A 23425-nucleotide genomic window follows, 5' to 3' on the forward strand; every position below is an offset into this window, starting at 1 on the left:
GCCCTTAAGGCATTTGGATCTGGCTGAAGAGCCCATAGACTATTGTAGGCATGGAAAGCCAAGACACCATGGAAAAGAAAAAAAAAAAGAAGAAGACCTAAATGAAATATCTCTGCGAGTGAGATCCCAGTGGAATGAATGGGACCATCAAAGAAAGAGGTACCTTTCTCTGAAGGGAGGAGAGGACTTCCACTTTGACTATGACCCTATCGGAATAAGATCAAAGTCGGCAAACTCTAAAGGCTTCCATAGCCTTGGCAACTCATGACTAGAGCCTAGGGAGATTACTGACGCCATAAACAAGAGTGTCAAATTGTTAAGTCAGCAACAGGAGTCACTGTGTACTTACATCTCATGTGTGATCTGTCCTTAATGTGTTGTCTAATGTGCAGTGATGCTATAACTAGTACTAAAACAGTATTTTTACACTTTGTGTTTCTGTGTGGGTGCAAACTGATGAAATCTTTACTAATTATATACAGAATCGATCTTGTGTATATAAAGATAATTGGAAATGAAAAAAAAACCTGGTGGTAAATTGGAAATGGCATAGAAAATTAATTAATTTTTTTAAGAAAATATTATGTAGGATCTCTGTCTTTAATGTGCTGTACACTGTTATTTAATGCTATAGCTAGGACTCCAACAGTATTTTTTCACTTTGTGTTGCTATATGGGGGCAAACTGTTGAAATCTTTACTTAATATATACTAAACTGATCTTCTGTATATAAAGAGAATTGAAAATGAATCTTGATGTGAATGGAAGGGGAGAGGGAGCGGGAAAGGGGAGGGTTGCGGGTGAAAGGGAAGTTATGGGAAGGGGGAAGCCATTGTAATCCATAAGCTGTACTTTGGAAATTTATATTCATTAAATAAAATTTTAATAAATGAAAAAAAGGAAAAACAGAGCCTCGGGTGATTACTGACACCTTAAATAAGAGTGTCAATTGTTAAATCAACCACAGGAGTCACTGTGCACATACTCCTCATGTAGGATATCTGTCCTTCATGTGTTGTGCTATATGAATTAATGGTAACTAGTACTCAAACAGCACTTTACACTTTGTGTTTCTGTGTGGGTGCAAACTGTTGAAATCTTCACTTAGTATATGCTAAGTTGATCTTCTGTATATAAAGATAATTGAAAATGAATCTTGATGTGAATTGGATGGGAGAGGGATCAGGAGATGGGATGGTTGTGGGTGGGAGGGAGGTTATGGGAGGGAGCCAATGTAATCCATAAGCTGTACATTGGAAATTTATATTTATTAAATGAAAGTTAAAAAAAGAAATTATGCATCTTGTTATCTCACATTTTTGCCTAGAACTTTAAGGAAAATGTTCAAAGTAGATGTTTATTGTAGTACACATCTCCATAATGGTTCAAATGACACTTCATTTATCCTTGCCCTCACAGTTATTGCTGACAATAACCCTTGATTTTCCCATTTCATTTGTTTTAGCCAGTGGGATATCAGAAAATATGATACAAGCATGGGTTTTAGAAGTATGTGTCTAATAGTTCTCCTTTTTTGACACAGTGATCTTGTGAAGAAACTTGGGGCCTGCCTCTTGGAGAAAGAGAGAATATGTTAGAGCCAGAACAAATCACCAGACATGTGAATGAAGTCATCTTTAAGACACCAGACTCAATCAAGGTACGAGATGGCTAAAACCTTATTTGTGAACCTAGACTGATCATAAGAACTCTCAGCTAAGCCCACCCCAAAATGTCAACTGATTTATAAATCAAATTATTCTTTTCTAATCCAGTAAGTTTTTTGAGTATTCATACAACAAATGCTTATACATATTTGTGAGTAGGTCAGAAATAAACTGCATGACAAAATCAGTACAACTTTACAATCACATGTAGATGTTTTCATAAACATTATATGTGCAAATCAGTTGGCTCTTACTAAAGCTACTGGCATGAAGAGAGGTTATGTGAATTCCACAAAGAAATTGTCTGAAGATCATATCTCCATGTTTTAAATTTTTACTTACATGTATACACTGTATTATATTTTATAAATATTTTAAGAAACTTATTAGCAGTTAAAATCTCATACAGTCTAAATTTCTTATTTCAAATCATAGACTTACAGCATCATAGTCCCCATGCTCAAGACCCTGCTTATAAGTAATATTTCATAGACTCTAGTCAGTCCTCCTCAACACATTACACCTCCCTTGTGAAAGTTGGTCCAAATAATTCAATGTCACCAGTCTTTGATAACCTATGGACAAGGCAAGGTAGCATCAATCAAGTCATGTTCATTCTGGTCAGTCTGTTCTGTAACTCCTTGGGCCAAATAAAGCTAGGATTGACACAAGTCATGGCTTATTTTGGCCCTACTCTGAAACACTAAGAAAAAAAGTCCAGTGAGATGGTTGTTTTTTTCAGAGACAATTTCTATTTATGGAGCTCTGTTTTTCATGCAATATAAACTAAGTTTTTCAATGGGAAATAAAAATATTATCCAGCACCCAAATTTCCCTTGTATAACTTCCTATTCTTAGAAAATAAATCTTGTATAAACTGATGTAAATTCAAACTAGAAGGACTAGACAGGTAACACATTGCAGGAGGGAACCAGAAGCTTCACTTGAAGAGACAACATGAAACCCTACAAATACAACTTCCATGTAGCACGAGGCAGCTTGCACACATTTCACAATGATTTCTCTTAGAATTTAGGGAAATTTTGCTAGTATTGTAAGTATTCTCATCTTAGAGATGAGTATACTGTGACAGAACAACAACCTAGATTCAACTCCATGCAACCCCCACCACTCTTGGTCCACATACCTAATACCATCCTGTAGTCACAGTGGATCAGGCACACTGTACAAAGCATCTGGAACTGACTTCCAGGAACTAATATTACACCATCACATCCCTCCCAAATCACATGGTCTGCACATCCATTGCCATGTTGAACCAGCCACATTGTACACAGAGCATCTGGAACCATCTTTTGCATACTGAGATGCACACAGTGGCCTTCTGGTTGTGCACTACAAGCTGAGAATCAGTCCTCAGAAGCACAGCCTGAGTCACATCATCCCTACCCCCATACCTGTGGATTTAAAGTAATGTCTCCTTCCAGCCCAGAATAGACCTGACCTGAGGGATGGAAGATTTTGCTAACACCAAGTGAGGAGACACCTGTCCTACTCCTTGGATTACACTGAATCTCAGATATTCTCTGTTACTCTCACACAAACATTCACAAGCACAGATGCCAGCCTGAGTGGTGGAGCAACATCAGGAAAGCTCTATGGTTAGCAATTTTGAAAAGATGGTATGAGTGGGTGGAATCAGAACCTGCTTAGAAGTAGCCCAGAAAAGCCTTCCCATGGTCCTATTTTGATAAGGTAATGGAAAGGTGTGGCTACATTTTCCACAGGCTTTTTCAACCCCCCATTAGGAAACAAGAAGGGTTATCCATATATTTCCTGTATAAATAGACTCTTGGAAAGCAGAGGGGATGCATGAGAACTCATCTCTATACATATGACACCCCTATGAAATTCTGGTTGCTTATTAAATTCTTGATTTGACAAATTCACATTTGAAATAATTGTTTTATTAATGGAGAAATTCAAATGTAAGAAGTATTTGGTAATGGTCACTAATTTTACCATCTTCGTTGGTTCCAATAATTGTATAGTGATTATAGAACCCATGTCTTCTCATTACAAATATTTAAGTAGGAAAAATCTCACATTTTATTTTAACTATTTTCATAGGTTTATTTGATTTATTTTAAAGGCGGAGAGGGAGAGAAGAAGGAATGATGGCAGAGAGTTAGAGAGAGAGAAGGTGAGAGAGAGAGAGAATATGAATCTTCCATTCACTGGTTCATTGCAGATAAGGCTACATGGTCAGGGCTGGCCTGGCTGAAGCCAAGAGCTTCATCTGGGCCTCCAACATGGGGGGCAGTTGGGCCATCATCCATTGCTTTTCCAGGCACATGATCCAGGAACTGGATTGGAAGTAGAGTAACAAAGGTCCAAACATGTCCACATGGGATGGCAACACACCAGGGATTCTACCGTAATTTGAAACACTTAAAGAAGAAATGGCATTATTTTGGCAGCTCTTTTCTCAATTTTTAAAATGATGATTGATCTCATCTACTGAAATATTTTGTGAATTACATATGGATAATTTCCCACAGTTGGGAAATTACTCTAGTCCATTTATTTCCATAATATACCTGAGCAATGGAGCAAATACATTCAAAATTTATTGTGCAAATTTAAAAGCTGACTCTCTGATATTGGCTTATCCAGAAGTATCTGAAATCCAGCCAACCATCTGTCCATTTGCCTTCCTCTCAACATATCTAACAAAACTTTAATACTTTTTTAAAGAACTTGACCAGAATCTTGTTATCCATCTGCTGGATTTTGCCACAAACAAGGCAAAGAGGTGAATATATGAGTTTCATGGAGCTCCTGATGCTACTTCTACTCCTGTCCTATTGAGAATGGGCATGGATGCTGTGATACAGTTGAAGAGAAATTCAGTGGGAATGTAATGGGGATGATGATTCTTGGTTCACAGCCATTAATCATTTTCTCTATGGATAGGAGTATGAAATGTACTATTCAAATTCTTGTATCCTCTTAGATGCTGCAACGTCCTATCAATGACTATATTCTGCAGATTAAGAGACTTAAGCTTTGAGATTTCTACCCTAAGTACCTCCACCTCAGACCAAAGAAGCAAATTTTGTGTACCCTAAATGCTTAGGTATTAGGGTCACACCGATTTAAATAGAAAATGGATTGCAGAGATCAAAAAAAAAAAACTAGAAAGTCATCATGGAGTAGTAGGTCCTAATATCTGCAAATAAGAATTATTATTCCTGTAATAGTTATCACCTGTCATTGTCAGCAGGACATTTTACAATTTGAGATGTGGATTCCATAGCGATCTGCATTAAAGAGAGAAAGTGGAAAGGCCACAGCCAATTATTGACTAATCATTTTGCACCTCACTTCCTCTCTCTGCATCATAGTCACACCTTCCATGTAATGACTGGAGTTCTTAATTTTGATCACCTAGTCAGTAAAAGGAGTTCTAATAATTAATTTGTACTGAATGCAGAAGAATGAATAATATTGTCCCTATAGCAAAAAATAAAGAGAATAATGAAAAGAGAGTAGAATTCACTAATTAAGGATTCCCTTAGGATTAAGAGCAGAGGTCAATCCTTTACTGATAACTAATGAGAATATACAGTTATGCACCTTATGTATCTGATCTTGTTGAGCTTTCTATTTATGCTTTAAATGCATTCTTTAGAAACATAGATGAGATTAACATCACCTTCACCAACAATCTATTGAGGACCTTCCCCCTGAATTAAATATTATTATTATTAATTCAGTTTACATGATGCAGACATTTTCTCATTCATTTATAGCCATATCTATCTATCTGTATCTAGCTATCTATATGTATTATACATAAGGGAAGTTACATTTTATGTAGCCTGGAATCTTGAATATTAGTGTGTTAGTATCACACACAAAAAGTGAAATAATTAAATATACACATTTCAAGATTATTAAGAATCATAAATTTCCCAAAATATATATTATATATGAGTATAATTAACTTGCCATATTATTACATTGAAAGTGTAAAGTTCAGGGGATTTAAGAAATATGCAACCATAATGAATGCCATGTTTAGAACATTTTTACTATCTCAAAAAGTTGTGCCCTGACTCATGGCAGTGGCAGGGAGATGGCAACAGTTGGCCAGTGGCTCTTCTGTATGCATGTGATCTAGAGATTCTAGCAGAAGAAAAAATCCAAGGTCCCCACCTTCTTTGAGCCTGGCTGCAAGGATTGACAAGGAGCTGGGCACCCACTTGAGACTGTGAGGCACTCCCAGCCTCCTAACATACCACAGGCTCTGGGGCTCAAGCCACTTAGGCTGAACTCCAACAGACAGTGGATTCAGGAAAAAGTCTACCTCTCTGTGGACTGGACAGGTGGAGAGATGGAGCAGACTCACTGCACCCAGCAACTACAGGATCCTTGTGTGCTGAGGCTGTGAGGACACTCTGGCTGCATGAGAGGGTACAGCATATATCTGGGCCTCTGAGAAATCACTGTGTGTGGTTCCACATGCTCAGACCTATGTGGTGACCTGGGACAGGCCACTGCAGTAGGAACCGTGCTTGGAGTGAGAACTGTGCAGATCATTTCTGTGGTTCATACATGGGTGCAGATGAGTTTTGCACCCACTGTGGGCTAACACCTGAGCGCTGATCAACTTGGAGGAGAGTAGATGAAGCTGTGATCACACCAACAGAGGTAACCATTCACTCCCTTCTGTTAACAAGAGGATCTACCTCATCCAACATGGACTTACCCTGGTAACTCACACCATGCTAGGGCATTGACCACAGCTCCCTGGCCACACCCAGCACACACCTCTGGACATTCACAGAAAGTGGAAGCATTCCACTAAGCCACAAAGCATACTTCAAAGATAAAAGCCATCAGAGGAAAAAAAAAACACAAGTATATCCACAAATGCCTAAAATATATGCAGAAATTCAATTCAAGAAACAAGAATAAAGAACACAACGTGACATCCTCCACAAAAGGAACACAACACATCAACATTAAAATGTAAAAATTAAGACATCAATGAAATTCTGGAAATTGGATTCAAAAAATTAATCATAGGATTACTCAAAAGAAATCAGAAGCAAATCCATGAATTAAAGAAAGCCATGCATTACGTGAAAGAAAATTTTTCTTGTGAAATTGAGATTTTAAAAGAATAATCAAAATGAAATATTAGAAATTAAGAATTCAATAGATTCAATAAAAGTCTAGTGGAAACACTTAACAACAGACTTGTAAGGCAGAAGAAAGAATATCCAAGCTAGAACACAAATATTTGGAGAAGAAGAAGGAGGAGGAAGAGGAGGAGGAGGAAGAAGAGGAGGACAAGAAGGAGGAGAGGAAGGAGAAGAAATAATTAGAAAATGTCATACCAAAAAAAAAGAGAAGAAATTGGAACACTTAAAAATAGTGTAGGAGATTTATGTGAAACTATCAAACAACCCAACATATAGTTCTTAGGAGTTCCTGAAGGTGTGGAAACAGAGAATGGAATAGAAGGCATATTTAGTGATCCAAATAAAAATATCAAGAACATCCTTCTCAGATCTATGCAAATAATTCTTTTTTAAAGGTTTATTTATTTATTTGAAACTCAGAGTTACACAGAGAGGAGAGTTAGAGAGAAAGAGGTCTTCCATCCAATGGTTCACTCCCCAATTGGCTGCAATGGCTGGAACTGGGCTGATCTGAAGCCAGGAGCCAGGAGCATCTTTTGGGTCTCCCATGTGGGTTCAGGGTCCCAAAAACTTGGGCCATCTTCCACTGCTTTCACAGGTCACAGCAGAGAGCTGGATCAGAAGTGGAGCTGCTGGGACTAGAAATGGCACCCATATGGGATGCCAGCACTTCAGGCCAGGGCATTAACCAGCTGTGCCACAGTGCTGGCCCCATCCCAGAAACCTTTTATTTAAGGAGTATAAACTTCATGCTTTTTAAAAATACAACTTCAGAAATATAATGATTCTCCCACTGTAACTGCCCTCCTACCCACACTTCCACCTTTCTACCTTCTCCCTTTCCTATTCCCATTCTATGCAAATGATTCTAAAACTCATGTGGAAACAAAAGTGACCCTGAATAGCTAAAACAAAGTTATACAACAAAAGCAAAGCCTGAGGCATCAAAATACCAGATTTCAAGACACACAACAGGGTAGTTATGATTAAAACAGCCTAGTACTGGCACAAAAATAGATGTTCAGACCAATGGAACAGAATGGAACTCCAGAAATCAACCCACACATCTACAACCAACTTATTTTTGACAAAGGAGCTAAAATATATCCCTGGAGAAAGACAGGCCCTTCAACAAATGGTGCTGGGAAGTTTGGATCTCCACTTGCAGAAGTATGAAACAAGACCTCTACCTTACACCTTACACAAAAATACACTCAAAATGGATCAAATGCCTAAATCTATGACCTGATATCATCCAATAACTAGAGAACATTAGGGAAACACTGCAAGATATTGGCATAGGCAGACTTCTTGGAAAAGAACCTAGAAGCAGAGGCAATCTAAGCCAAAATTGACAAATGGGATTACATCAAGCTGGGAAGCTTCAGCACTGCAAAAGAAACTCTCAGAAAAGTGAAGAGACAACCAACTTAATGGGAAGAAATGTTTGCAAACTAAGCTACTGAAAATTCAACAACAAAACAATCCAGTTAAGAATTGGATAAAGGACTTGAATAGTCATTTTTCAAGAGAGGAAATTTAAATGTCCAACAGACACTTGAGAAAATGCTTAGGATCATTAGCCATCAGGGAAATCCAGATCAAAACCACAATGAGATTTCACCTTATCCCAGTTAGAACAGCTCTCATACAGAAACCTATAAAGAACAAATGCTGGTGCGATGTGGGGAAAAAAGGGTAACTTAATCCAATGTAAACTGGTTAGATCCATTGTGAAAGACAGTAGGGCAATACCTCAGAAATCTGAAAATAAATTTGCAATATACCCTACTAATTTCACTCCTAGGAATCTACCCAAATGAAATGAAATCAGCATATGAAAGAGTTATCTGTACCCCCAGATCCATTGCAGCTGAATTCCCAATAGCTAAGATATGGCATTGACCCAGATGGCCATCAACTGATGACATGATAAAGAAATTATGGTGTATATATACACTATGGATCACTACTCAGTTATAAAAAGAAATTGAAATCTTGTCCTTTGCTACAAAATGGATTCCTCTGCACACCATTATACTTAGTGAAATAAGCCCATCCCCAAAAGATATATGTTTTTCCCAACCTGGGGTAATTAATAAAGTGCCCAAAATGTAATGTGTTGGAGTGAAATGGACATTTTGAGACTTGATGTTGTTTACAGTTCTTGTCTCAATTGTTGAGGAACAGTGTTTTGTTTTGTTTTGTTTTTTCATACTGTTTGTTGAACTCTTACTTAGTTTAAAGTTAACCATGCAATCAGTAAGTAAACAGAAATTAGATCTTTGTAAAAATTAAGAGTGGGAATATGAAAGGGAGGAGCAATTGTTGAAGCATGGGTGGGAGGGAGGGTAGGGTAGGAAGTATCATTATGCTCCTAAATCTCTATATATGAAAATACATGAAATTGTGAAATTTAAATATAATTTTAAAAACATTTTTAAAGATGGAAATTATGTCTTTTGTGTAAAAAAGTTGCCAATTTTATTAGTGCAAAATCCCCCCAAATTTAGTGCCTTTTAACTTTTTCTTAACTATATGCTCATCCCTCCAATCCATAGCAACCGCAAATCTACTATTTTGAGAAATCTTCCTATTGTAAACATTACATGCAACTGATGATGGTATCTAAGTGTTCTTATGCACAATGTAGAGTCTCCCCATCAACAAATGAGGTCAGAAGCACACCTCTCAGTTGCACTAAATATAACATATGACCAGCAGCAGGTACCTGTGGAAGGAGAAAAAATGAGCATGTCTTGTCACACTCAGAATACTCGCCAGCCAACTGCTGGGAGAGGAAGCCTCATGCTCTTGTCTCCATGTGTCTGAAATAGAGTTCCCATTTCACTGACGGGAGGGAGAGAGGAGGTCTGGATTCAAATACCACTGGATCTCCATGCTCTTCCTGATTCTTAGAAGACCTTCTTCAGTAACTATTTTTCTTTTATTTGCTGTATGACCTTCAGACCATTTACAGAACATTTAAATGGTTGGCTTTTTGTTTTTCTTTTAAGTAACTTGCTATAATGGAGGGGTGTCATGCCAGAATTTTATCTAGGAACCATTCAATATATTTCAAGAACATTTATACATCTTTTTAATTAGATTAGCTTTACAAGCACCCTGAGAGCTATTTCATAATGAAACACTGCTTTCCAAATTATGACTTTATAGTCTTGTCTATATAGGAACCCTGAAATTCTTTGCCTACTATTGATAAAGTTCTGTTTTACAGCTGGTTAATGTGTTGAATAAAAATAAGCACTATGAAGAATTATCTTTAACTAGAAATAAACACATATAGGCCACAAACCATTTTCAATTTAGTTTTAAATATAGTCCTGCTCGGGGACAAGTTAATGATCCCACTAACATCAAATAGTTTCAGTGAATATTAAAAGAAATGGCTATCCCAATTTCTTGATATTTTCACACTGATCTCCATGAAAGTATATAAACTTTTGCAAAAATATACAATCTAAGATCTTCCTACCAAGCACAACCAATGGATAGTTGTATATGATAAGTATACAACTGCAAAGATACACACATTTGAGCAGGGGCTCCCAAATGAAAAGGCTATGCTTAACAGACTTCAGTCTACCTAAAATAATTTCTACTAACCCTAAAAATGACAGTGCTTTTGAGTTGTGGCCCAAGGCAGTGCACTGCACTATAGACCAGATGTCAAGGATAACTTGTTCTCCCAGGTCGGGCTGGCAGAGAGGCACTTATTGTAGAGATGCTACGTTATCATCTGGAGGAGGAAGTGGACAAAGCTGAACATGAGCAAGGAAAAACAATAAACTACCACTTTTTTTCCTGCAGGTTCTCCTATGTGAGAACACAATATAGAATATTTAATCCCATTCTAAATTCATACTGTCAGTTTCACTAAATATTTTTTCGTATTACACATGAATAATAGCAATCTTTTAATAAAAATTACTGAGTTTTCCATAGAAAAGGTCTCTAATTGCATACAAACTATATAGATGCTAAAACTGCTATAAATTGAAATACATAGAGGGGCCAGCACTGTGGCATAGCAGGTAAAGCCACTGCCTGCAGTGCCGGCATCCCATATGGGCACCGGTTCAAATTCTGGATGCTCCACTTCTGATGCAGCTCTCTGCTATGGCCTGGGCAAGCTGTAGAAGATAGCCCAAGTCCTTGGGTCCCTGCAGACCTGGAGGAGGCTCCTGGCTCCTGGCTTCAGATCAGCTCAGCCAATTGGGGAGTGAGCCAGCAGATGGAAGACCTCTCTCTCTCTCTGCCTCTCCTTCTCTCTCTGTGTAACTCTGACTAAATAAATAACTCTGACTAAAGTAAATCTTTTAAAAAAGAAATATATAGAAATGTTTCTGTATACTCAGATTTTGGCAAAGAAGATTGAAGAAGGGGGTTAGAAACATAAATTGGTAAGGGCTCTTTGCTAAAGAGCTTAGGAGAGTGAACTCTAAGATGTCTATCTCAACTCATTCGTTAAGTAATAGAAGTCTGAGAGGCCTTATGTGATTACAAAATGTTCCTTCTTTTTCTCAAATATAAAAAATAAAACCTACAAAAAAATAAAAATAAAATTATCTGGTTTTGCACTTGTTCATTTTTCTAAACTAGGCATACACCTTTCAGTACTGACAAGAAGGCTGGCGTCACATTTGGGCAATGTCTCAAGAGCTGTCTGAAGACTCACTGAACATCAAGTCTTTGAAAACACGTTTCCTTCTCAATGGAAATATAATCACCCCCTGATGTTCTTCAAAAGAAACAGAGTTCTGATCTGAAAATCAGATGGTTTATAGTATTAGGAAGAAAACAATAAATTTGAAAGTATAATCAATTGGAAAGCAAAAGGGAAAGCCATAGAAAACATTTATCTCAAGAACTTGGTGCTGAGGATAATCTCAAATTCATTTAGTGCATTTTGTTAAAGAAAAAAAAAACTTGAAAGGATAAATCCTTCTTACAGTGTATTTTTCCTTATAAAACATGAACTGAAGTTACTGGTAATAAACAGTGACTGTTTCAATGTTAGGGTTCATTATTAACAATGTCAAAACATGACAGCAGCAATCTTTAAGAACCCAAATTAGACCAAGATAGGACTACAAAAAATCTGATGTTTCCATTGGTAAAGTGCCCCTTTTCTTACTTTAAATGAAAAGAAAATTAATTAATCATCAGGCACTAGCAACCATCATTTTGAGAGGTCTTTTAGGGCAAAAATTGAATAGTATGAAGAGGTTTACAAAAATAGATTAAGAAATAATACTGTAATTTTTTCTCAATTCAGTTTTGATAAATTGTACCTAATCATACAAAATCATACAAAAATTACCCCAAATTCGGCCGGCGCCGTGGCTCAACAGGCTAATCCTCCGCCTTGCGGCGCCGGCACACCGGGTTCTAGTCCCGGTTGGGGCACCGATCCTGTCCCGGTTGCCCCTCTTCCAGGCCAGCTCTCTGCTGTGGCTAGGGAGTTTAGTGGAGGATGGCCCAAGCCCTTGGGTCCTGCACCCCATGGGAGACCAGGAGAAGCACCTGGCTCCTGCCATCGGACCAGCGCGGTGCGCCGGCCGCAGCGCGCTACCGCGGCGGCCATTGGAGGGTGAACCAACAGCAAAAGGAAGACCTTTCTCTCTGTCTCTCTCTCTCTCACTGTCCACTCTGCCTGTCAAAAAAAAAAAAATTACCCCAAATTCAAACTTGATATAAAAAAGGGAGATATGAAACAACTCAGCGAGATGACAGATCAGACAAAATATAGGAATGAAAAAATTTCACACAGGGCACTTATTTCATGTCCAGATGTAAAAACCATTTTCCACTGACAGCTTACCTTCTTCCCATAAGCAATCACAGATTCTGAGTGGATCATGCAGTACAAAGCCACAGCAGTGAAATCTTCTTGTATGATGTTCCACAAAACAGTTGTATCTTTTCCTTATTAAAATGCCCACTGGTTTTCTATTTTTCTTTATCCCATTTATTTACATTCACAAGTTAACAAACAGTGTCAACAATTATTGTAGTGAACCAAGGGTATTGCCGGATGAGAGGCTCCATAAGACATACTTACTGATTGACTCAGAAGGTTTATTGAGTTCAACCCTCACTCCTTTTTCACCTGTTAGATATTTTACTTTAGCTCCTGCTCTCTCATCTGCATCAAAATACCCAACAGTTATTGTGTCCTTTGCGGCATATGGTGGTTGTACTTCATGAGGGCTGCGAGGGTCAGACCAGAAAAATAGCAGTCTATCAAATTTGAGTTCAATGTCAGAAAACTGGGCTTTGCCTTCTGGAAAATTCGAAGTATACCTCCACTTACCTTAGCACCCCACTCTTTATTAAGATAATATATACATGTCACACATCTCCCATCTCCATTTGGATTATCAACATACCGCACATAACCTGTTCCATTGCCTGGATAACAGGCAACCATGGCTTTTGTCCGGCCATTGATTTTGTAGTTGCCCAGCTTCTCGTTACAGTGGCGGATCTGGTTGTCCATGCTGCTCATCAGCAGCCCAGTGGTTTCACAGCCGGGCTTCTTGCCCTCGATCCAGGTGATCTTATCCCTTCTGATGTCCTAGGAGGAGTCGCTCTTCGGGCTAACCAACTGGCCATCTGTGAACCTGCCTGTGCAGTGCAGGGCGCACATCTCGTCACCTATCTTGTCCAGGAAGTCGTCCACTACACAGATGCCACGCTTGTTCATGCAAGGCAGCGCCAGAAGCAGCTTCCTCGGCCCTTTGGGCTGCAGACCACACCTATGGCTTAGGCCCTCACTGAGCATGGGCTAAGCGGGTACAAGTTCGCCTTCTCCTGATACAGCGATGGCGGGTCAGCGGTTCCTCCTTCCCTGGCTCCACCTCTGCGCAGCGGCCAGGCCCTGGAGGCCCGGGTTTGCGCGAGGTGGGACGCAGCAAAGGCCTTGGCTGCATCTCCTGGCCTCTTGGGCTCTGGCCCCACCGGCCCTGGGCCGTGGCATTGTGGGAATGGCCAGGGTGCTGGTGCGAGCCTGCCCCGCGTCCAGAGGTTCCCTCTGGCCTTGGCACAGGAGCTCCTGCTTGTTCCAATCCTGGCGCTGGTGCTGTGGCTGCAGCACAGCAGGTTCTGCATCTTCCGCAGAGCTCACAGTACTACCGGTCTTGCTTGCTGCTCGGGCTCCACCGGCCAGGCCAGCCGCTGTCATTGCCCATGGAGGAGGCAGTGGTGGTGGAATAGGAGAGGTGGGGGCTGGACTGCCTAGTCCAGGGCCAGGGAGCAGGGAGAGAGGTAGGGAACGTTTTTTGCGCCATGAACCCACCGCCCCTCTACTCCAGCAAGCCGGCGTCCCCCGCCCTCAGCCAGGCCGCTTTCTCGTCCTTGGGGGCGGCCCCGCAGCGCCAGCGGCTGCTTCAGCGCCTCATCGCGCACGGGCTGAGAGTGTACGGCCTGCGTGGGTACGAGGATCTCCACTCTGGGCGCGCTAGACCAGCAGCTTTCCAGTCTGCCGCCTCAGCATCCAGGGTGGCCGGGCCCAGCTTGTGGAGCAGCGCAGGGCGTGTGGGCGCCACTTGCTCTGTGTGCTCTGCAGACACCACTGCTGGGTGGCGACCCTGGCGGGAGGCACGCAAAGGCGGAGGAGGCAGAGCAAGAGCCGAGGGGAGCGCTGAGGGGATGGTGGCCGCGCACACGTTTGGCCTGCTCCTTCAATCTCCTGCACCCTGAGGGATGCGGCCTCGGCTGAGCCCTCGGTGATGGGCCCCTTCTGTGTCGGGATGGGCCGGGGACACCTAGAGGCCATCGCGCTGCCACTTTGTGGTCTGCGAGAGGACATCCAGCGGGCAGACTCTCGAGCCCAGAGAGCAGGGGGCAGCGCAAGCTGTGCACACACTTGCTGAGAGAGGGCGCCAGCCTCGAGAGGGTTGTGGAGTGGCAGACTCGTAATCATGGCTGCTAGTCGTTTAGGCTGACTCAGGATGTGCTAGGGGTGCTCCTAGACGCTGGGTTGCAAGGTGTCCATTGAGAAGGAAACGGAAATTCATAGAAGTAAAGCAACTTGTCCAAGGTCACGCAGAACTGGGACTCAATCCAGGAATCAACTTTGTTAGATTCCAAGGCTGTTTTTCCCATTACACCATGTGGCTTCTGCTTGAAGAAAGTTAATCAAAGAGCCTCAAAGCAGGCATTTGGTCTAATAGTTAAGACACCTCTGTCCCACACCTAAGTGCCTAGGTTTGAAGCCCAGCTCCAGCTCCAGACTCTAGCTTCCAACTAATGCAGACCCTGGGAGGCAGTGGTCATAGTCCAAGTAATTGGATTCCTGCCAACCATGTAGGAGACTTGGATTGTGTTGCTGGCTCTTGGTCTTTCACTTTTAGATGTTACATATTCTGTCTTCAGGAGTGTGCATCCGTGGTGAGGTAGGTGCGACTCCTTGCAGACGTGAGGTCCCCCCATTCATTTATTTTTAAGATTAATTAATTTACTTAAAAGGGTTACACAGAAAGAGAAAGAGAGGCAGAGAGAGAGAGAGAGGGGCCTTTCATCTGCTGGCTTACTCTCCAACTGACCACACTGGCCACAGCTGTGCCAATACAAAGCCAGGAGCCAGGAGCCAGGAGCTTCCTCCAGGTCTCCCACATGGGTGCAGGGGCCCAAGGACTTGGGCCATCTTCTACTGCTTTCCAAGGCCATAGCAGAGAGCTTGAGCAGAACTGGAACAACTGGGTCTCGAACCGGTGCCCATATGGGATGCCGGCACTGCTGGCTGGGGCTTCACCTGCCATGCCACAGCACCGCCCTCCCATTCAATTTTAATACATGAGTACTCAGTAACTTGTGAATTATGTTTCTAATTACCACATACTAATTATCTATTAGCTACTAAAAACAAACTCAATAAGTTTTCAGTATTCTGTGAATTTATCACATTATTACTGATGCACTTTGTTGGCTTTGAACAAACTAATGTGACATTTATGTCTGTTTGACATTTTATCACAAGTTTATTAATAACCATATCTATTTCACCAAACTGGTAAAATAAGTACAAGAATTAAAAGCACATCTATGAGCCAGCACTGTGGCATTAGCAGGTAAAGCCATTGCCTACAGTGCCAGCATCCCATATGGGCACTGGTTTGAGTACTGGCTGCTCCACTTCCAATCCAGCTCCCTGCTAATGCACCAGGAAAAGCAATAGAAGATAGCCCAAGTGCATGGGTCTCTGCACCCACGTTGTAGATCCAGAAGAAGCCCCAGGCTCCTGGTTTTGGATTGGCCCAGCTCTGGCCATGGTGGCCATTTGGGGAGTGAACCAGTGGATGAATGATCTACCTCACTCCCTCTCTCTCTTCCTCTCTCTCTTTCTCTGCCTCTCTATAACTCTGCATTTCAAGTAAATAAAAAAATGTAGCCATAATTTTTAAAATGTTATTATGTAAAACTGGCAAGGAATTGAAAAATCCACAATGAACCACTCTGCAGTTACTTTAGTAGATAATGCTCGAAGATAAAAGGAAGCATTAGGCCAGTGCCGTGGCTCAATAGGCTAATCCTCTGCCTTGCGGTGCTGGCATACTGGGTCCTAGTCCCGTCGGGGTGCCGGATTCTGTCCTGGTTGCCCCTCTTCCAGGCCAGCTCTCTGCTATGGCCCGGAAAGGTAGTGGATGATGGCCCAAGTCCTTAGGCCCTGCACCCCAGGGGAGACCAGGACAAGCACCTGGCTCCTGGCTTCAGATCAGTGCAATGTGCCGGCCGCGGTGGCCATTGGAGGGTAAACCAATGGCAAAAAGGAAGACCTTTCTCTCTGTCTCTCTCTCTCACTGTCCACTCTGCCTGTCCAAAAAAAAAAAAAAAAAAAAAAAGAAGCATTAAACCTGTTACTACAGAAACAGACTGATATTCTCTCAGAATCTATCTTCCCTTTTTGCTATATAATCATAATTTCTACCAGATTAACATTAATTAAAGGTTTATAAAAAAAATTAGGACAACACTCCTCATGTAAACTGGCCTGTATTCCTGTGAAGAATAGTTTTAGTTTTGTTTCTCATACTATGATGCTTGTTTTTTGGGAATGATGAATGATGGACTCATATATACTCTTATATAACTCACCGTGTTGTCATTTTCCTATTTTCCATTTTAATATTTTCTAACATTCCACTTTATGGGTTACTATGTTGATTTTGCCTGAATACAACATTTAAACATCTACATTTTGTGTATGCATACACAGGAATTTGTAAATATATATATATATATATATATATATATATATATTTGTGTGCACAATGAGAGACAGCATAGAATAATATTATGAGGAATCCTAACCCTCATTTCAAGCATTAAGCCCTCCTCTGACCTGGATTCATTGAGGCAGAGCACTGGGACTTCTCACTGTAATGGGCTGAACTGACTTTCCCAAAAGTGAATATCTTGCACCCCTAACCTCCAATGTGATTGTTTCTAGATACAGGACCTTTAAAGATATAATAGAAGGAAAATGATATCAAGTGTGAGGCCCTAATCCAGACTCATAACTGTCCTTATAAGGAGAGCCACCAGGTATTCACATGGACAGAGGAAATACCATGTGAGCACACAGCAAGTTGCTGGCTGACTGGAAGCCAGGGAGTGAGGTCGCAAAAGTAACCAAGCCTGCAAACACCTTGATCTCAGATTTCCAATGTGCAGGACTATGAGAAACAACATCTGGTGAATTAAACCATCCCATTTGTTGTAATGTGTCATGGTGACTTTGGCAAAGTGATATACCCAATCCCTACCTGCTTAAATTGCACCCACGCAGAAGCTCCACAAAAAGTTTTTTCAAAAAAATATAGAAATTAAAAACTGTGCTTTTACCCATGGGAGACCAGGATAAGCACCTGGCTCCTGCCATCGGAATAGCACGGTGCGCCGGCTGCAGCACGCTACCGCGGTGGCCATTGGAGGGTGAACCAAAGGCAAAAAGAAGACCTTTCTCTCTGTCTCTCTCTCACTGTCCACTCTGCCTGTCAAAAATAAAAAAAAAATTTAAAAAAAAACCGTGCTTCTAGGTGCCCAGATGCCTAAATGATAAAAAGAAATAAAATAGATGATAAATAAAACATTAGAAATATGTCCCTTAAATTCTAGATATCAGAGAAAGTGAAAGAAAATACAAAAATGAATAAATTATTCTTGTGTATATGCATGTGTTTTTAAAAAGCCCATACTATGATCCAAGTAGAAATTATAATGCTTAATGATATAATAGCAGATTTAAAAGGACACTGATGGACTTTGGTGTTGCCACAGCACAGTGTCTAAATGAACTTTTGAGACCAGCATTGTGACATCATGGGTTAAGCCAGAGCCTATGATGCAATCATCCCATATGGATGCAGGTTCAACCCTTGGCTGCTCCATTTCCAATCCAGCTCCCTACTAATGTGCCTGGGAAAGCAATAGAGGATGGCTCAAGATCTTGGGCCCCTGCATTCATTTGGGAGACCCAGATGAAGATCATGGTTCCTGGCTTCAGCATGGCCCAACCCTAGCCATTGCAGCCATTTGGGCAATGAACTAGCAGATAGAATATCTTTCTCCATCTCTGCCTCTGTATCTCTGCCTCTCTCTTCTTTCCTCCCTTCCTCCATTTCCCTCTCACTGGGGCAGAAAGGGGGAGATGAGCTCGGAGCACAGGAACGGGCTGTACCAGCAGGACCTCCTGAGACTGGACCGACACGCCCGGGGGGCCCTCAGGTTTTGCCTGCAGGACCAGAATCTGGGCACTCCTGAGTCCCCGAGCACCTCCTGGGTTCCCACCACGAGCCTTGGGCCAGGAGGAGGTGCCACCTTGTGCGTGGAAGCCCAGCCCACAGGCAAAAGTCCCATAGGCCCACGGCTGCACCCAAACCTGTAGCCTGCCTGGACGGGGGCAGCCACAGAGACGGGAGGTCTGAGTTGGCAGCCCCCACTCCCGAAGCCTCCGCTGGCAGTTCCCCGAAGGGCTGGAGCCGGTTGCTGCCCAACAGCCTCCCTCCCTCTGGCCGGGCACTGCCAGCCACACACCCACTTGTGTCCCCTGTTTCCCTGGAGGCCACAGCGCGTTTTGGGTTTTGGAGCGGGCAGGCAACCCTCGGCTTCCGTAGGCCATTCGCCCGCAAAGCCTGCCAGACCCCAGGCTCTAGGAGGCTGCCCAGGCGGCGCTGCCAACTGAAACCAGGTGCTGGATAGCCGCAGCGGCCTGCAGGAGGGGGAGCAGACACACCTGCGGGTGTCCCCGGGCCTCACACAATGACTGCCCTGCCTCCCCGGGTTGCAAATGAGCCCTCCGGGAATCCTCGCCCTAGGGGCTTGTGGGCGGGGCCGATGCAGGGTGGGAGGGTGGGGAGGTCTGCTGCTGGCACACACCCACTCCTGAAGCCCACTGGGGCTGTAATAGGGAGCTGAACTTGGAGGTCGGGAATGGGCTGTCCAAGAGGGCCTCATGAGAGTGGACGGACACGCCCGGGGGCCCTCAGGATTTGCCTGCAGGTCCAGAGTCTGGGCACTCCTGCATCCCTGAGCGCCTCCTGGGTTCCCGCCACCAGCCTTGGGCCAGGAGGAGGTGCCATCTTTTGCGTGGAAGTACCATCCACAGGCAAGAAGCCCCCTAGGCCCACGGCCGCGCCTGACCCTGCAGGCCTCCTGGCCGGCTGCAGCCACAGAGACGGGAGGGCTGAGTTGGCAGCCACCACTCCTGAAGCCTCCGCTGGCAGTTCCCCGAAGGCCTGGAGCCGGCTGCGCCTCAGCAGCCTCCCTCCCTCTGGCCGGGCACTGCCAGCCACACACCCACTTGAATCCACTGTGTCCCTGGAGGCCGCTACACATTTTCGGTTTTGGAGCAGGTGGGCCCCCCTCGGCTTCCGCAGGCCATTCACCTGAGGAGCCTGCCAGACCCCTGGTTCTAGGAGGAAGCCAAGGCAACACGGGAAACTCACCGCAAGTGCTAGCTAGCGGCAGTGGCCGGCGGCGGGGTGAGCACACACACCTGCGGGTGTCCCCAGGCCACAGACACTACTGCCATGCCTCGTCAGTTTTCAAAGCAGCCCTCTGGGAATCCTCCCCCTAGGGGCTTGTGGGTGGGGCCGATGCAGGGTGGGAGGGTGGGGAGGGCTGCTGCTGGCACACACCCACTCCTGAAGCCCACTGGGGCTGTAATAGGAAGATATGCTCGGAGCTCGGGCATGGGCTGTCCAAGAGGGCCTCATGAGAGTGGACGGACACGCCCGGGGGCCCTCAGGTTTAGCCTGCAGGACCAGAATCTGGGCACTCCTGTGTCCCCGAGCACCTCCTGGGTTCACGCCACCAGCCTTGGGCCAGGAGGAGGTGCCACCTTGTGCGTGGAAGCCCAGCCCACAGGCAAGAAGCCCCCTAAGGCCACAGCCGCGCCTGACCCTGCAGCCTGCCTGGCCAGCTGCAGCCACAGGGAATGGGGGGTCTGAGTTGGCAGCCCCCACTCCCGAAGCCTCCGCTGGCAGTTCCCCGAAGGGTTGGAGCCAGCTGTGCCTCAACAGCCAGCCTCCCTCTGGCCGGGCACTGCAAGACACACACCCACGTGTGTCCCCTGTGTCCCTGGAGGAAACAGCGCGTTTTGGGTTTTGGAGCGGGCGGGCCCCCCTCGGCTTCCGTAGGCCATTCACCTGCGGAGCCTGCCAGACCCCTGGTTCTAGGAGGAAGCCAAGGTGACACGGGAAACTCACCTCAAGTGCTAGCTAGCGGCAGTGGCCGGCGGCGGGGTGAGCACACACACCTGTGGGTGTCCGCAGGCTTCACACACTGACTGCCCTGCCTCTCCGGGTTGCAAATGAGCCCTCTGGGAATCCTCCCCCTAGGGGCTTGTGGGCGGGGCCGACGCAGGGTGGGAGGGTGGGGAGGTCTGCTGTTGGCACACACCCACTCTAGAAGCCCACTGGGGCTGTAATAGGAAGCTGAACTCGGAGCTCAGGCACAGGCTGTCCCAGCAGGGCCTCCTGAAGGTGCACGGACACGCCAGGGGTCCCTCAGCTGTTGCCTGCAGGACCAGAGTCTGGGCACTCCTGCATCCCCGAGCGCCTCCTGGGTTCACGCCACCAGCCTTGGGCCGGGATGAGGGGCCACCTTGTGCGTGGAAGCCCCGCCCGTATGCAAGAAGCCCCATAAGTCCACAGCCGGGCCCGACCCTGCAGCCTGCCTGGCCAGCTGCAGCCACAGGGAATGGGGGGTCTGAGTTGGCAGCCCCCACTCCCAAAGCCTCCGCTGGCAGTTTCCCGAAGGGCTGGTGCCTGCTTTGGCTCAACAGACTCCTGCCTCTGGCCGGGCACTGCAAGACACACACCCACTTGTGTCCCCTGTGTCCCTGGAGGCCACTACGCATTTTGGGTTTTGGAGCGGGCGGGCCCCCCTCGGCTTCCGTAGGCCATTCACCTGTGGAGCCTGCCAGTCCCCTGGCTCTAGGAGGCTGCCCAGACGGTGCTGCCAACTGCCCCCAGGTGCTAGCTAGCCGCGGTGGCAGGCCACGGGGCAAGCACACACACCTGCGGGTGTCCCTGGGACTCACACACTGACTGGGCTGCCTCTCCGGGTTGCAAATGAGCCCTCTGGGAATCCTCCCCCTAGGGGCTTGTGGGCAGGGCAGATGCAGAGTGGATGGGGGGGGAGGGCTGCTGCTGGCACACACCCACTCCTGAAGCCCACTGGGACAGTCCAAGGGAGATGAGCTCGGAGCTCAGGCACAGGCTGTTTAAGCTGGGCCTCCTCAGTCTGGACAGAAATGCCCGGTTGCCCTCAGCTGTTTACCTACAGGAACGGAGTCTGGGCACTCCTGCATCTCCGAGAGCCTCCTAGGTTCCTGCCACCAGCCTTGGGCTGGGAGGAGGTGCCATGTTGTTTGTGGAAGCCCCGCCCATAGGCAAGAATACCCTAGGCCCATGCCAGCACCCAAACCTGTAGCCTGCCTGTCCAGCTGCAGCCACTGAGACGGGAGGTCTGAGTTGGCAGCCCCCACTCCCGAAGCCTCCGCTGGCAGTTCCCCGAAGGCCTGGAGCCAGCTGCGCCTCAGCAGCCTCCCTCCCTCTGGCCGGGCACTGCCAGCCACACACCCACTTGAATCCACTGTGTCCCTGGTGGCCACTACGCGTTTTGGGTTTTGGAGCGGGCCGGCCCCCTCAGCTTCCGTAGGCCATGCGCCCGCGGAGCCTGCCAGACCCCTGGTTCTAGGAGGAAGCCAAGGCGACGCGGGAAACTCACCGCAAGTGCTAGCTAGCGGCAGTGGCTGGCGGCGGGGTGAGCACACACACCTGCGGGTGTCCCCAGGCCACAGACACTACTGCCATGCCTCGTCAGTATTCAAATGAGCCCTCCCAGAATCCTCGATCTAGGGGCTTGTGGGTGGGGCCGACGCAGGGTGGGAGGGTGGGGAGGGCTGCTGCTGGCACACACCCACTCGTGAAGCCCACTGGGGCTGTAATAGGATGATGAGCTCGGAGCTCGGGCATGGGCTGTTCCAGCAGGGCCTCCTGAGGGTGCACGGACACGCCCGGGGACCCTCAGCTGTTGCCTGCAGGACCAGAGTCTGGGCACTCCTGCGTCCCCGAGCACCTCCTGGGTTCACGCCACCAGCCTTGGGCCGGGATGAGGTGCCACCTTGTGCGTGGAAGCCCAGCCCACAGGCAAGAAGCCCCCTAAGGCCACAGCCGGCCCGACCCTGCAGCCTGCCTGGCCAGCTGCAGCCACAGGGAATGGGGGGTCTGAGTTGGCAGCCCCCACTCCCGAAGCTTCCGCTGGCATTTCCCCGAAGGGTTGGAGCCAGCTGTGCCTCAACAGCCTCCCTCCCTCTGGCCGGGCACTGCAAGACACACACCCATGTGTGTCCCCTGTGTCCCTGGAGGAAACAGCGCGTTTTGGGCTTTGGAGCGGGCGGGCTCCCCTCGGCTTCCATAGGACATTCTCCCGCGGAACCTGCCAGACCCCTGGCTCTAGGATGCTGCCCAGGCAGCACTGCCAACTGACCCCAGGTGCTAGCTCGCGGCAGAGGCCTCTCACGGGGGGGGAGGGGAGGGAAGCACACACACTGACTGCACTGCCTCCCCAGGTTGCAAATGAGCCCTCCGGGAATCTTTGATCTAGGGGCTTGTGGGTGGGGCCGACGCAGGGTGGGAGGGTGGGGAGGTCTGCTGCTGGCACACACCCACTCTAGAAGCCCACTGCAGCTGTAATAGGGAGATGAGTTTGGAGCTCAGGCACAGGCTGTCCCAGCAGGGCCTCCTAAGGTTGGATGGACACGCCCGGGGTCCCTCAGCTGTTGCCTGCAGGACCAGAATCTGGGCACTCCTGCATCCCCGAGCGCCTCCTGGGTTCCCGCCACCAGCCTTGGGCCGGGATGTGGTACCACGTTGTGCGTGGAAGCCCCGCCCGTATGCAAGAAGCCCCCTAAGGCCACAGCCTCACCATAGGGGCTTGTGGGCGGGGCCAATGCAGGGTGGGTGGGTTGGGAGGTCTGCTGCTGGAACACACCCACTCCCGTAGCCCACTGGGGTGGTCCAAGGGAGATGAGCTCAGAGCACGGGCACGGGC

The 23425-nt window shown here is 46.2% G+C and overlaps 1 long non-coding RNA gene and 1 pseudogene across 1 annotated transcript in view; one reads left to right on the plus strand and one right to left on the minus strand.

The window, feature by feature from the left end:
• LOC133754848 (uncharacterized) overlaps positions 1-12182 on the plus strand; it is a 45736-nt gene extending 33554 nt beyond the window's left edge. The window contains exons 2-3 of the long non-coding RNA XR_009865308.1: positions 1544-1660; positions 11465-12182. This is a non-coding gene — a long non-coding RNA (uncharacterized LOC133754848). The remainder of the gene's footprint in view (positions 1-1543; positions 1661-11464) is intronic.
• Positions 12183-12870: 688 nt separating this feature from the next.
• LOC133754756 (egl nine homolog 1-like) lies at positions 12871-13797 on the minus strand (annotated as a pseudogene).
• Positions 13798-23425: the final 9628 nt, after the last annotated feature.

The sequence above is a fragment of the Lepus europaeus genome, unplaced genomic scaffold (assembly GCF_033115175.1).
Source record: "Lepus europaeus isolate LE1 unplaced genomic scaffold, mLepTim1.pri SCAFFOLD_29, whole genome shotgun sequence".
NCBI classification, from domain to species: domain Eukaryota; kingdom Metazoa; phylum Chordata; class Mammalia; order Lagomorpha; family Leporidae; genus Lepus; species Lepus europaeus.